This window comes from Nycticebus coucang, chromosome 9 (assembly GCF_027406575.1).
Source record: "Nycticebus coucang isolate mNycCou1 chromosome 9, mNycCou1.pri, whole genome shotgun sequence".
Classification (NCBI taxonomy): domain Eukaryota; kingdom Metazoa; phylum Chordata; class Mammalia; order Primates; family Lorisidae; genus Nycticebus; species Nycticebus coucang.
In genome coordinates, this window is record NC_069788.1 from 37,650,994 (window position 1) to 37,666,864 (window position 15,871).

Consider the following 15,871-nt stretch of genomic DNA (forward strand, 5'->3'; position numbering starts at 1 on the left):
ACAGGGGGCCAGTTCACTGTCCCTCGCACTATTGGAGGGCTGGACTATAGTTAAAAAAAAACTATGAACAAATTCCTATGCACACTGCACATATCTTATTTTGAAGTAAAAAAAAAGGGAACAAATACAATCAACACTGCCTCATGTGGCCTGCGGGCCATAGTTTGAGGACCCCTGTGACTAACACATTATAAAGGCCAGGGTCTGTTTCCTGAAAGGTGAAAAATAGTGTAAAATCCTTAACTATACTTTGCCTTTTAGGCATAGTCTTGGCTCATACATTTCCAGCAGTTTTTCTTTTTCTTTCTTTTTTTCTTTTTGTTTGAGACAGTCTCACTATGTTGCCCTCGATAAAGTGCTGTGGTATCACAGCTCACAGCAACCTCAAACTCTTGGGCTTAAGCGATTCTCTTGCCTCAGATTCCCAAGTACCTGGGTCTACAGGCGCCTGCCACAATGCCCAGTTATATTTTTGTTGCAGTAGTTGTTTAGCTGGCCTGGGCTGTATTTGAACCTGCTACCCTCTGTATGTGGCTGGCACTTTAACCACAGTGCTAATGGGAGCCAAGCCGATTTCCACCATTTTTCACTTTTGTTCTTTTCCCTTAAATTTGAGTACACATTTCTCTATGTTTAAATGCAGTGAATACTGCATCAAAGGTTAAGAACTGTCATTTGGGTACTTTTGTCTATTTTTGTCCTATGTGTCAATTGAAGGGCATCTGTCATTAAAAGAGGTGATTTAATGCAATACATTTCTTAAATAATTTAACAAATATGGCTCCACAAGCAGAGTTGCCAAAACAGAACTGGTGACTGAGAAGAAGGGCCCAAATATCATCTAGCTTTTGTGTGTAATTCTGATTGGGCCTTCAAGAGTCATTTAGGATGTAATCGTCAGTGTATAATTTTTGAAAGTTCACATTGAATGAAAGTTGAGGACTATTTATATAAATTTATGGGGAAAAGCCATGATTATCTGCATTAAAACAATTTTTTTAAAAAAATTCAATGTAGGGCGGTGTCTGTGGCTCAGTCGGTAAGGCGCCGGCCCCATATACCGAGGGTGGCGGGTTCAAACCCGGCCCCGGTCAAACTGCAACCAAAAAATAGCTGGGCATTGTGGCGGGCGCCTGTAGTCCCAGCTACTTGGGAGGCTGAGGCAACGGAATCGCTTAAGCCCAGGAGTTGGAGGTTGCTGTGAGCTATGTGAGGCCATGGCATTCTACCGAGGGCCATAGAGTGAGACTCTGTCTCTACAAAAAAAAAAAAAAAAAATTCAATGTAATTTTTTAGAGACAGGATCATGTTCTGCCACCTAGGCTGGAGTACAGTGGTGTGATCATAGGTCATTGCAGTCAAACTGCTAGAGTTAAGCAATCTTCCTGCCTCACGTCCCTGAATACCTGGGACAGCAGGTGCGTGCCACCATACCTAATTTTTTTTTTTTTTTTTGGTTGCAGCCATCATTGTTGTTTGGTGGGCCCGGGCTGGATTTGAACTCACCAACTCAGGTGTATGTGGCTGGCGCTTTAGCCACTTGAGCCACAGGCGTTGAGCCAACCTACTTTTTTTTTTTTTTTGAGACAGAGTTCACTTTGTCACCCTCAGTAGAGTGCTATAGAGTCATAGCTCACAGCAACCTCAAACTCAGGCTTAGATCCTCTTGCCTCAGCCTCCCCAATAGCTGGGACTACAGGTGTCCATCACACGGCCCAGCTGTTTTTAGAGATGGGGTCTTGCTCTTGCTCTTGCTGATCTTGAACTCCTGAGCTCAAGCAATCCACCTGCCTCAGTCTCCCAGAGTGCTAGGATTACAGGGATGAGCCACTGCACCTGGCCCTCATATCTGGCTAATTTTTATTATTATTATCATTATTATTATTTTTTTTTTTTTTTGGCCAGGGCTGGGTTTGAACTTGCCACCTCCAGCATATGGGACTGACGCCCTACTCCTTGAGCCATAGGTGCCGCCCAATATCCGGCTAATTTTAAAAACTCTTTTATAGAGATGGGGTCTTGCCATGTTACCCAAGCTGTCTCAAACTTCTGGCTTTAAGTGATCTTTACCTTTCTGCCTCCCAGAGTGTTTGGATTTATAGGAGTGAGCCATTGTACCTGCCGATTCCCATTTTATAAAAAAAGATCTTGAGGGTGGCGCCTGTGGCTCAGTGAGTAGGGTGCCGGCCCCATATGCCGAGGGTGGCGGGTTCAAACCCAGCCCCAGCCAAACTGCAACAAAAAAATAGCCGGGCGTTGTGGCGGGCGCCTGTAGTCCCAGCTGCTCGGGAGGCTGAGGCAAGAGAATCGCGTAAGCCCAAGAGTTAGAGGTTGCTGTGAGCCATGTGATGCCACGGCACTCTACCCGAGGGCGGTACAATGAGACTCTGTCTCTACAAAAAAAAAAAAAAAAAAAGAAAGATCTTGAACTCAACTCATAAGCTTCCAGCTCATAAGCTTTTAGTCCTTTCCCCATCTGTAGCTACCCCCAGGGCAGAGATAGGGAAACTTTTGAGGTACTGCCAACATGTTACCTTGGTGGGTACTTTGGCCAGAGCCACACAAATCTGCCAGCCTTGACTGTCAGCTGTGCAGGGCAGCTTTCAAGCTCATCTAGTTCTCCCTCACTGTACAGTGAGGAGTCTGTGGCTCCCAGAGAGGTCATGCAGAGAGTTGAGGAAGCAGTCAGTACCAAACTTCAGGCTCAGGACTCCTGGCTACCTGCATGCACCTACATATGGTAGCTGCTGCTTTCTGGGGTGCCAAGTGATTTTAGTTGTAATGTGGAAAATATTCTTCTACTAGTACTTAAGTCTTATTCTAATGTGTTTTAAAAGAAAAGTATATAACTAGTACTTAATTCCTTAGGAAGAGTAAGTTAACAGATCACCTCTCATGGATTTCCCCTTAAAGGGAACTATTAAGTTATAGTACAAATGATAACATGCAAACGGCAAAAATCTGTGGAAGTAGAAAGCACGTGCTGGGATTTGGGGAACAACTGTAAGCTGCTTCAAGTCTAGTTTCTGTGTCTGTGATGCTTCCCACTCTGGTGCTTTCCTGTTGTGTTGCTGCAATTCTCTATACTCTTTTCCCAGGCTGCCTCCTGCTGGCTTTCCTCTAATGTTACTGCAGAGTAGTTACATTTCCCATCTATTTGTTGCTGCTCCACTGAAGGAAATACCTAGAGACTGACCACTCCTCCCTGCCACCAGATCTACCCCAACCCAGTGTGTTGAGAAACTCGTAAAATTTTTCTCTCCAAATCCTGGGAAGTGAGTATCAGTTAATTTCAGAAATTTCCCATCTAAGCATGTGCTCCAGGTGTCAGAAGTTGCCAGGCAGAACTCATGTATGGCTTTGCTGTCTCCAGGCCACACCTTTAACTCTCAACATTGCCTTTCCCTTGCCACACAGCCTCCCTTTCTATATCTGTTGCTGTCTGAGTGTCTTAGGCTGCAGGCCCCAACTATCATTGCTTAAGGAATGGCTAAAACCAATTGCATTGCAAGTTTGTGTGTCTCCTGGGCATTTAGTGTTTGGCTTGTGAACACTCATTTGCTCTGAGGGTAGGCTTTCACCCAAGGTGAGTCTCTACCATTGTATGTAGACTGTAGAGCATTCCCAAATCATTTTTTTGGGTTAGAGCAGTGGTTCTCAACCTTCCTAATGCTGTGACCCTTTAATACAGTTCTTCATGTTTCATTGCTAGCAATGAAATTAATTTTATGGTTGGGGTCACCACAACATAAGGAACTGTATTAAAGGGTTGCGGCATTAGGAAGGTTGAGAACCACTAAGTTAGAGGGACCCTTTGATCACCCAGTTTGACCATCATTCAGTACTCAGATTTCTTTTTTTTTTTTTGCAGTTTTTGGCCAGGGCTGGGTTTGAACCTGCCACCTCCAGCAAATGGGGCCAGCACCCTATCCCTTTGAGCCACAGGCACCGCCCCTCAGATGTCTTTTACACTGTACCTCCCAGAGGTCATGCACCTTGGCTTCATCTAGGGAAATCCCTTCTCTGTATTTCTTTTCTCATTAATTCTGAGACAAAAACATAACCTGCCTTTCCTTTCCCTCCCAGATTATGGAGACTATATTATGCTTTTGAGGGGATGCATTTATTCATTCTGGAATGTGAGAGGACTAGGGTTCTAACAGAGGGTTCTTAGGTTACTGCAGGTTATCAGCTCCTGAAGGAGCCTCAAGAGGCCTAAAATGACTTGAAACTAGATGTAGAATTTGTGTATGTGTGCCATTTTTGGGGAATAGGATTTATAGGTCTTGTTAGAGTATTTTAAATATTTGTGATCCAACAAGGAGTCACTAACAGAAGAGCAAATCCTAAAAGAGAAACAGCATGAAGATATAGTTTGTCTGAGCAGGTTTGAAATAGAGCCAAGAGGCTGTTTGTGAGCAAGATCATCCCCTGCCTTTTTTTTTTTTTTTTTTGAGACAGAATCTCACTATATTGCCCTTGGTAGAGTGCCATGGCATCACAGCTCACAACAACCTCAAACTCTTGGGCTTAAGCAATTCTCTTGCCTCAGCCTCTCAAGTAGCTGGGACTACAGGCACCCACCACAACGCCCAGCTGTTTTTTTGTTGCAGTTGTCATTGTTGTTTAGCTAGCCTGGGTGGGTTCGAACCTGCCACCCTCGGTGCATGTGGCCGGTGCCATAACCACTGTGCTACGGGCACAGAGCCATCCCCTGCCTTTGGACCTTGTATTGGGGTTCCTAGACAGAGGATTTTCCTCCTTCATTTTATAGTCAGTCCTTCAGTCCTTTCAGTTTCTAGGATTGTATTCATGCTCTTATCTTTCTGATAAGTTTCCCCTTTTCCTTTAGAAACATAAGTAAAGATGTATGAAGCGATCTTTATAGCTTTTTTTGTGGCTTTAGAGTTACTCTTCCAGTATGAGACACTCCATGAAATCTGACAGTTACTCTGTTGTAATAGAATTTGGTATAATGAACATACATTTCATTTTTCGGAGTGAGGTGATTGCTGAGGTGGAGAAATAGTTCTTTGCCCTAGTGATGAAATTTAAAGTAAAACAATTCTTAAAAAAAATTATTGAAACTATTAGGACAAAGATTCCTAACTCTCTTGCATTCTGTGTTTCATTATCAATATACCCCAACCCGATCAGATAGCATAGGCCAGTTTTTAAGATTAATATGAATTCTACTGAATTTTCTTCTGAGGCTTTAAAAAAGAGAATTTAGGGACCACATCTATGTAACCTCAGTTGTCCCAATTTCAGTATTGGAAATCTTGTTGTACAGGAAAGGTAAGGCTGGGGCTTGTGGAGATGACAGGAGATGAGGCGGCATGCTGGAGGGAAGAGAATACTGCTTTAGAAGACAGATGGCTGGGTGTACCCATAGTACTGCTCCTGATTTGCCAGGTAACTTCAGTCAAAGTTGTTCTCTTGGCTGGGCGCAGTGGCTCACGCCTGTAATTCTAGCACTTAGGAGGCTGAGGCGGGTGAATAGCTTGAGCTTACGAGCAAAAAGGGAGTTATTCTAAAAATAGAAAAAAGAGAGGCGAGAGGATTGCTTGAGCCCAAGAGTTGGAGGTTGCTGTGAGCTATTACACCACAGCATTCTACTCAGGGCAACAGCTTGAGACTCCGTCAGAAAAAAAAAGTTCTCTCAGGGTCTTATTTGTATAATGGGAATAATGATGCTACTTCCCATATTTCATAGGGTTGTTGAGAGGTTCAAAGGAGAATAGGTAAGAAGAGTGCTTTGTAGGCAAGGAGATGCTGTCTCTGCGTTTGAATTTTTTTAATGTTGCTAAAGATATTGGTGTTTGGTTAGGATTTTAAAACAAGATGTATATGCAGTCATTGCTGCTTGGTGGCAGGTTATAATTCTCCCTCAACCCAAAGAGTGGTTTTATAGTAGAGAATGAGCAGTGTAGAGAGTCCAGAGTGTATTTTTTTTTTTTTTTTACCATATCCATGCGTACATTATATAGACTATCTCTGGAATATGGACATTTTTTTGTTTTTGGTTTTTTTTTTTGAGACAGTCTCACTATGTTGCCCTTGGTAGAGTGCAGTGGGGTCACTGGGGTCACAGCTCACAGCAGCCTCTTAGGCTTAATCGATTCTTTTGCCTCAGCCTCCCAAGTAGCTGGGAATACAGACCCACCACAAATCCTGGCCATTTTTTTGTTGCAGTTATCATTGTTATTTAGCTGGCCTGGGCCGGGTTTGAACCCTCCACCCTGAGTGTGTGTGGCCAGTGCCATACTCACTGTGCTACAGGCGCCCCTCTTTTATTTTATTTTTTTTGAGACAGAGTCTCACTGTGTCACTCCCGGTAGAGTGCTGTGGCGTCATAGCTCACAGCAACCTCAAACTCTTGAGCTTATTCTCTTGCCTGAGCCTCCCAAGTAGCTGGGACTACAGGTGCCTGCCACAATGCCTGGCGGGGTCTCGCTCTGGCTCAGGCTGGTCTTAAACTCCTGAGCTCAAAGGATCCTCCTGCCTTGGCCTCCCAGAGTGCTAGGATTATAGGTGTGAGCCACTATGCCTTGGCCAATTTTTCTCATTTTCTGTAGAGATGATATCTCACTCTTTTGTTAAGGCTCTTCTCAAACTCCTAACCTCAAATAATACTTCCACCTTCGCCTCCTAGAGTGCCAGGATTATAGGTATGAGCCACTGCTCCCAAATACCCTTTCCATACTTGAATTACTTAAAAATAGCCTTCTTCAAATAGCCGGGCGTTGTGGCGGGCGCCTGTAATCCCAGCTACTTGGGAAGCTGAGGCAAGAGAATCGCCTAAGCCCAGGAGTTGGAGGTTGCTGTGAGCTGTGTGAGGCCATGGCACTCTACCAAGGGCAATAAAGTGAGACTCTGTCTCTACAAAAAAAAAAAAAAAAATAGCCTTCTTCCTATGCTTTCTGTTTCCCATTTAATTCATGATTCTCAAACATTTTGGTTTCAGGACCCCTTATTATTCTTAAAAAGGTTTTATTTGTGTAGGTTATACCCATTGATATTCACTTTATTGAAACTCATAATAAGGACCAGGAGTGGGCCTCACTCTTAGAATGCTAGCATTCTGCCAGGCCATGGCTGGTGGATTGCTTGAGTTCAGGAATTCAAGACCAGCCTGAGCAAGAGCAAGACCCTGTCTCTAAAAATAGCTGGGCATTGTGGAGGGCGCCTGTAGTTCAGCTATTCAAGAGACTGAGGCAAGAAGGTCACTTGAGCCCAAGAGTTTGAAGTTGCTGTGAGCTATGATGCTACAGCACTCTATCAAGGGTGACAAAGTGACACTCTGTCTCAAAAAATAATAAAATGAAACTAATAAAAATAAAAAGCTAGATGAAGTATTGCATACCTATAGTCCTATCTTCTTGGGAGACTGAGGCAGGAAGAGCACGTGAGCCCAAGAGTTTGAGGCCAGGCTGGCTAACATAAGCAAGACCATGTCTCTCAAATAAGTTAAAAAAAAAAAAAAAAAGTTTAGGCTTGGCACCTACCACGTACACTGGAGCTGGCAGGTTCGAATCCAGCCCGGGCCTGCCAAACAACAATGACAACTACAACCAAAACTAGCTGGGTGTTGTGGTGGGCGCCTGTAGTTCCAGCTACTTGGGAGGCTGAGGCAAGAGAATCACTTAAGCCCAAGAGTCTGAGGTTGCTGTGAGCCGTGACACCGTGGCACTTACTGAGGGCGACATAGTGAGACTCTGTCAAAAAAAGAAAAAATAATAGCAAAGTGAACAATAAAACCATCACATGTTAACATAAATGAAATATTTTTAATGAAAAATAACTATCTTCTCACACAAAATTTAGTGTAAAGAGTAGCACTGTTTTATTTTTTATAAATCTTTTAAAGGTCTGGCATAATAGAAGACAGTTGGATAGTCATATACTTTTCCATTCACTCTGTTGCAATATGTTGCTTTGGTTGAAGAATATGAAAAACATCCAGCCGCACACAGATGTGTATTGGGAAAGAGGAGGGTGTATAAATTATCTTTTCAGATCATTGTGGATATTCTTGGATATTCTCTGATACTAAGAACGCTTCTAAAAGTTAATTGCAATGTGGAATCTCAAACTATATCAGTGAAATTTTTGTACTCTTACATAATATTTATTGATTTATTTTATACTTTGAATGGATCTTTTAGTAATGTGTGATTTTGTAGCATGATTGGCCATTTTGAAAATACTGCAGATCTCCTAAATGTTCACACATTATATAATATCAAAGAGTCATGTTGTTAATATACTTAGTCTTATTAGAAAAGATTTGAGAAGCAGTCAAGCTCACATGGGAGATACAAGTTTTGAAAAATCCTAAGTTTTGCTTGAATGCTTACGTTTATCATTGCTGATAATACTGTCAGGCTCCACTTTATTTTCAAGAAAATGTCTGTGAAATACCCTGTGAGTAACTGCACCTTATCTGTTAGCTGTTCTTTCAAGTAAAAATGGTGTTCTGTGACAAAAGCCATTATTAATTCAGTGTAAAACTCAAAAAATTGCATAGGTACTTTTCCTCAAGATAAACATTGTACTAACACGTGCTTTATGCATATATACATCCAATTAATTTAGAATAATAATATTTAAAATGTGTACTTAAGTAAAACAAATAATTTTTAGTGCCTCATTAAAGACCTTCTAAGTGAAGCAGGTATTTTTATTCTGGCAGTGATGAATACCTTGACTGCTACTACCACTTGATGCTATAGCCTGGGTTTGTGCTAGGGCAGCTGTGATTTTACTCTTTGTTACTTTTGTGTCATCAATGCAAATGTCATCACACTGACAAGGCAGATAATGTCTTTATTACCATCTCCCACCTCCTGCCAAAGGGTCCCAGGGATCCCTAGGGCTTCTCAGGCTAGTGAGAACCACTGATCTAATTTATGCTCACAGCTCTGACAGTCTTTCCCTTCTGGATTGCTGTTTTGACAGCACCCCTTCTATCAGAAGTTTTAAGTGGCTCCCAAATTCTTCACTCATCAAAAACACCTTGGTATGGAACTAACACTGAATAAGATAGACTTTCTTCTCCAATAATTTTCTTGGAGATTAGAGAGTAAGGGAAGAAGATAGATAATTAAGAAGTTATAATGTAAGAATTCCTTAAAAAGAATGATGTTAAAGGTGATACACAACAAAGGGAGTGCTAAGTTTTGGATCTCACTCAGCCTTTGAACCACAGGACAAACTAAACGTAACAACTCCGCATCTCTCCTGTCAAACTTCCTTAAAATACTCGTTTAATTGCCATCACTGTGCTTAGCTCCAGGCATTGTAGTTTCTTCTTTCCTGTGTGTGTGTGTGTGTGTGTGTGTGTGTGTGTGTGTGTGTGTGTGTGTTTGGTCTTTGGCTTTTGTGCTTCCCTATTTCATATTTACAGGTGTGTAGCCTAGAGCCACTACTAATGCTGATAATGCATATTTCTTTTACTTGTCCTTATATTTAATTGTAAGCCTTAAACGAGTGTCGAGTGTTGAAACAGTGTTGCTCTTATTTTGAGTGACCTCCCCCAGCATGTCAAGACAGTGCACCAGGGACACTGCTCTTTCTGTAGAACTAGGCGGCTATGCTGCTTCCGTATGGTCTCCATTCCCATTTCTTTAGAAGTCCTCAGAGCCATTACCAAACTCAGTCTGGCTCTTCTGAATCTGCTGAACATTTCATGACAGCGATCCTCCTCCTTGGTGGGTATTTCCAATAAACAGTTGAATCCCCACCTAGGTCATCAATGGCAAAAGTCTGACACGTGCTCGCCTGTCTGGGAGCCAATAGTAACTTTTGCAAACGCTGCTTCTGGAAACCCCTTGGATCGCAGGCTGCTCTTTAGGAACAACACAGTTAAAATTAAGTCTGACAGAACACACAAACATATAGATGGGATAGTGCGAAAGGTTTTGCCCTTTTGCACTGGCAAGCTATGTTAAAGGTGAACCAGAAACAGTACGGGGGAAAATTCTGTCAAATTCCTTTACAGTTACCCGGGATGAAAGGCTGGGGAGAAGGAGTAGAGATGGGCTCGAGAGAGTCTCTGGCCCTTTAAGGAGGAGGAACAGACATAAGACTGTACCTTTAAGAGTTTCTTTGTCTGGAAGCCTTCTTATTTACCCTCCTGTGCTTCAACCAAACTTCGACCGGCGATTCACAATGCTCCTCTACGCCGCCGCCCCTTACGCCAGGCTCTAAACGGCCGCGCGTTCGTGGCTGACCCTAAATTTTGCGCCTTCGGCGCGAACCCTCAGAGACGGTGTCAGTGCTGGGGTCGGGGCCCAGTGTTGCGCCGTTGGCGCAATGCGGGGCCCGAGGGGCGGGGCTCCTGCGGGCGGGCCAATAGATAGGCAGGAGGCGGGGCCGTGTTCGGTTGTCTCGCGCCCTAGTGACAGCTCGCGCGTGCTGATGATGGCGGTAAATAGAGGGGGGCTGGGGGAGGGGGCGGAGGAGGTGGGCAGGCGGCGGAGGGGGTGGCTCCAGGGAGTGGGGGGACTGGGACTGGAGAGGCCTCAACGGCCTGGGAGCCCATTCTAAGACTCGGAGGCGGGGACAGGAGTCTTCGGCACACTAGCCCTCCCCTTTAAAGAAGCAAAATCCTCACACACCGGGTGAGGGGCGACAAAGGCGGCGCGCGCCTCGCGGGCGGGAGTAGCGGCGGCAGGGGGCGGGACCGCGGCGCCGGCGGGCTGGGGGCGCCCGGGGCGGGGGCGGCGGAGGCGAGAGCCGGGAGTAGGGGCGCGAGAGCGCTTTATTTTGGCTGAGAGGGCGGCTACTAGATTTGGGTTAAAAGCCTCGAAGGAAGAGGGGAAGGAAAGCTTGGGGGCGGTTGAGGGGAACCGGGCTGAGAATGAGATGAAGAGGATTAAGGGGAGAAAGGGTTAGAAGCCAGGGAGAGGAGTGAAGCCAGCCAAGGAGGTAGGAAAGAGGCAAAAATCAGGTTGGGCGTTAAGGGAAGCCGGGCAGGGAATGAGGTTAGGAAAACCAGGGTTTGGAAGAGGGATCCTGGGGTTAGGTGTGAAGAGCTGGGGTTTGAAGGGAAAGCTTTGTAGGGGATGGTGTTGGGGTAAGGGGTACTGGGTAAGAGTTGGAAGTGGAAGACGAGGAGAGGCAGAGCTGGGGTAATAGTTGGGAGGAGAGAGGAGTGATTAAGAGCCAGACGTGACAAGGGTGTGAACTAGTGCAGAGCGAGATGAGCTGAAGGACTAGAACCAGCGATGTGGTGGGAACTGCTTTTGAGGTTCTGAGAAGGGTATGGGTTAGGTGGGCAGTGGGTGTGAATTCCTGCAAAGTGAGGAAGAGCGAATGAGAACCTGGACTAGAACCAGGGATAGTCAGGAATAAGAGTATGGTGGAAGGGCAAAGGGAAACAAATGAGAGATGGGTGTTTATGGGACAACTCCGGGACCAAAAAAGCTGAAAGGTGACTAGAGTAAGGGTGTAAGAAGTGTTTGTGTCTGGGGCAAGGGTAACTAGGGGATTATGTTAATTGAAGAGGTTCAACAAGATCCGAGGTGAAAACGGTTGAGGTAAAGAGACAGAGCTACAAGCAAATGGGGAGGAACAAGGAAGAGATGGTCCCCAGGATTTAGAATGAGATGGGGCATAAGGGAAGAAGAGGAGGCTAGGGGAAACTGGGAGAGTCCTGATCAATGTAGAGCTGGGATAGATGCACAGGGGAATCAAATGTGCATATCGTGGGGAGATGCTCCAGAAGGTTTGCAAGGATCAGGGCACAGGTGCCATAGTGAAGGATCAAGTGTAGGGAGCTTTTCGTGCAGAAGAAGAGGAACTATGGTGAGTGAAAGGGTTCCTAGACACAGGGGTAAAAATATAAAAGTAAGGGCAGGGATGTTGGGGGGTGCAAGAAAGGGATTCTTTGTTGAGAAGAGAATTGTGTGTTGAAACTGTGAGTCCTTTTGTCCCTAAAAGTGGGAAATTCCAGAAATCTCTTTTTCTCTTCAAGGAATCTTGATTTCACTTCCACTTTTCATTGCTTTTAATTCGACTTTCCTGTCTACTTTGAGGAGATGAGATCAATTTTAATTTGATTTGGTTTTATATCAATGATAAAGCATCAACTCTGGGTGGCAACAACCTCGCATTTCACTAGTGTTGTTATAATGAGGAAAAAGAGTGTGTTTGTTTATAGTGTAGTGTGATAGTTTTGGTGCTGTAGCAATGTTATGCCTGAAGTGCTGGGCAATGTTTAATCTACAGCATTTTCATTTTCAATGAAGAGTGCACTGTTGTTGGGCTAAAAAGAATCTTTGTTTCCATTAGTCAACCAGGTTTCTGCTTAATTGTTTTCAGTGGCTGGAGAATATTGAGAAATTATTTCAGAGAAAGGCAGATAACCAACCAGAGAAATTTACTGGGGGAGAGTTTTAAATAAGGGCTGCAGGCTTTGGCTCCTAAACTGCCTTTAGAGTTGTGTGGGACCTTTTATACTGAAGTAACTCACCCATTTAATGAAGTGGAATAAAGACAGGGAGAATTTTAGAGTGGCAGACTTACTTTTTTGGTTAATTTATGAGTAATTTTATGGAAAAACGTCTCTAAGATAATATTGCCAGCTGGAGTTTTGGACAGCTCCTCTCTTGTGTTTTATGGTTGTGACTAAAGAAGGCCAGATTAATACTAATTTTCTGGAAGTTTTTGTTTTTTTTAAGACACTTTGGAAATTAAAAGGAAGAAATCTGGGGCAAAATTTAGGTTATTCTTACTTAGTATTTTGTTTTTAAGATTTTTATTCTTAAATATTTACATTTAGCTAAGAATGTGAATGAATATTTTGTGTTTAATGATGGCAGATAATAGCCTATAATACTTGGGAAAACAAGCAAACTGCTCCTGAGAATCTTATTTGGAATTATTTCGTTAGCGTACATTCCAATCCAAAAGGTACCTTTTCTTTTTTTTCAAAGTTGTGTCACCCCATAAATGCATCAATGTACAAAGTTATGATTTAATAAAAAATAATTAAAAAAGAAAAAACAAAGTTGTGTCAGTCGGTGTTTGTGTAAATAGCAAAGATTAGGTTTATGGCATTTGTAGTAGTTAGCGAAGAGGAGATTTTGATTTGTGGATATCAGAAACCTCGGTTATTACTATAGATAAATTTAGAACTTAACCCTTTTTGGATTTAGTTACTGTTAGTGGTATGATATTTAATACATGGTTTGTTTCCTGGATTCTGTTAAGCATATGTTCAAAGGAATTAGACTGATTTAACAATCTAACAGGATTTTTAAAAAATTACTATTTTTGCTGCTAAGTTTTAAGCAGGTTAGTTTGAAAATTTCACTTTCAAGATAAAGAGTAACTTTTTGATACGAAGCACTTGTTTCTGTGAAATATGTGTATGTTCCTTTCCTTCATAGATATGTTTGGGCTGGGTTAATAGCAGGTTGTACTCTGTGTATGGTTTGCCTTTTTTTTTTTTTAATTTTTATTTATTTATTTGTTTTTTTGCAGTTTTTGGCCGGGGTTGGGTTTGAACCCATCACCTCCGGCATATGGGGCCGGTGCCCTACCCCCTTGAGCTACAGGCACCACCCTGGTTTGCCATTTTTATAATGTAATTGTCTTAAGTTTACCATCTTTATACAAATTATTTTAGACTTACTTGATATTGGTGAAGTAGAAAATACCAGTTATGCGATCACCTGAGGGAAAGAGGTCCATTTGGGTCCCACCTTTTGTTTCTATATGCTGCCATAGTGTGCTAAGCCGCTCATTCTCATTGTGAGTGGTTATTTCTCAGTTGACATTTCTAAAACTGAAAATGGATTTTAAAAGATTCTGATAGTACTATATCAATAAAGTCTTCCATGGTAAATTTAAACTTTATTTTCATTTATTCATCAAGTAAAATTCTACCTAATTTAACTTTATTTTGATTATAATCTTATTTGCTAATCAAGAAACTTTTAAGTTTATATTTTCAGATTTAAATGTGAGTGTGTTGTACATAATTAAATATTTTCCTTGTTAATTGTAGATTCTTTGGATGGGAAGAGACCTTGAAAGGACCTCTAGTTTATCCTGCAACTTCAGTCAATATCCCACTTAAATCATTCCAGGTAGATAAAAATTTATCCTATTTTTAAAATAAATCTTTAACAGTAGTTTGGCAACTTTTGTAGATAATCTTTTCTACTATTTAATTATTTTCTGTACCAGGAGAGTCTGTCTTCTCTTTAACCAGTGTACACTTAATGCTGTATTTGTATCCTCTTACTCCATTCTCAATTTTTGAGTGAAAAATATCTGCTTAGTATAGTATTCATAAGACTGTGGTTCTTCATAAATGTAATAATAGTAGCTATCCCGTGTATAATGCTTTTATGGCAGACACTGGTATAAGTACTTTGCAAATTAGAACTCATTTATTCCTCAAAACAATCTTAAGAAGTAGGTACTATTACTATTCTCATTTTGTATGTGATGAAATAGAAGGTCCTTGAGATTAAATGACTTGCCCAAGGTTGTACTCAGACATTTCTACAACTACTAGTTTGGTAAGGTAATAATTTTTTAGCACTAATAATACTGCCTTTTGTTAAATCTGAACCCAGCGAAACATTTAATCTTTTTTTCTGTTTAGAAGGTAGAATTCTACCCAGTGTCACCTTTGGCATTTTGCCAGCAGAGTCTGTGCTCTGATTTTACCTCTGTTTGCCTATTGTGAAGTCATTCGTGAGCATGCTTCTCTTCAAATTCTATAAACAGGTTTTGTTTGCCAGCCCTTAAATTATCATTGTGGTTCCATTATTAACTTTTTCTCAGTTCCTTTCTAGATGGAGAACCTGGGGCAAACACCATTAGGGTTATGTATACTGTAAAGATTATATCAAAGTTCTCACATCCTTCTATTTTTTTCATTCCAAAATTATATTTATAAAATAACCCAAAATGAGTTAAAAATGCCTTGCTGCATTATAGATTGTGTATCTTTTTAGCTAGGAAAAGGCTCTGTATTTGTTATGTACTATAAGAGGTATATAGTTGAATGTATTACTATCATTTTTTTTTTTTTTTGAGACAAAAATCTCACTATATCATGTTGGTAGAGTGCCATAGCATCACAGCTCACAGCAACTTCCAACTCTTGGATATAAGCGATTCTTTTGCCTCAGACTCCCAAGTAGCTGGGACTACAGGCGCCAGCCATAATGCCCAGCTGTGTTTTTTTGTTGCAGTTGTCATTGTTGTTTAGCTGGCCCAGGCCAGGTTCGAACCTGCTGTCCTATTACTATCTTCTGTTTTTTGTGCTTCAGTAATATGCTATGGCCATTTGTGTATGCTTTTTTTCTTTTTCTTTTTTGAGACAAAGTCTCAAGCTGTCGCCATGGATAGAGTGCTGTGGCGTCACAGCTCACAGCAACCTCCAACTCTTGGGTTTAAGAGATTCTCTTGCATCAGCCTCCCAAGTAGCTGGGACTACAGGCGTCCACCACAACACCCAGCTATTTTTTTTTTTTTTGGTTGTAATTATTATTGTTTGGCAGGCCCAGGCTGGATTCAAACCTGCCAGCTCTGGTGTATGTGGCTGGTGCCCTAGCTGCTGAGCTATAGACGCTGAGCCCGTTTGTGTATGCTTATTTTTATCTTTTTGAGACAGAGTCTTACTGTGTTGCCCTCGGTAGAGTGCCATGGTGTCACAGTTCACAGCAACCTCAAACTCCTGGGCTTAAGCGATTCTCTTCCCTCAGGCTGAGGCAAGAGAATTGTTGGGACTACAGGTAGCTGGGACTACAGGTGCCTGCCACAATGCCTGACTATTTTTTGGTTGTGGTTGTCGTTGTTTGGCAGGCCTGGGCTGGATTCAAACCTGCGAGCTCTGGTACATGTG

The 15,871-nt window shown here is 42.3% G+C and overlaps 1 protein-coding gene across 5 annotated transcripts in view; it reads left to right on the top strand.

The window, feature by feature from the left end:
• The first annotated feature begins 10,381 nt into the window (after positions 1–10,381).
• The window catches only part of USP49 (ubiquitin specific peptidase 49), a 118,761-nt gene continuing 113,271 nt past the window's right edge, over positions 10,382–15,871 (top strand). For 2 of the 5 annotated variants that reach the window (XM_053601961.1, XM_053601966.1), the window contains exons 1-2: positions 10,747–11,811; positions 14,018–14,099. The gene's annotated coding sequence lies outside the window, so the exon portion shown is untranslated. Of the gene's footprint in view, positions 10,432–10,516; positions 10,626–10,746; positions 11,812–14,017; positions 14,100–15,871 lie in introns of those variants that run through there. The other 3 variants (XM_053601962.1, XM_053601965.1, XM_053601964.1) reach the window with 3 other exon arrangements.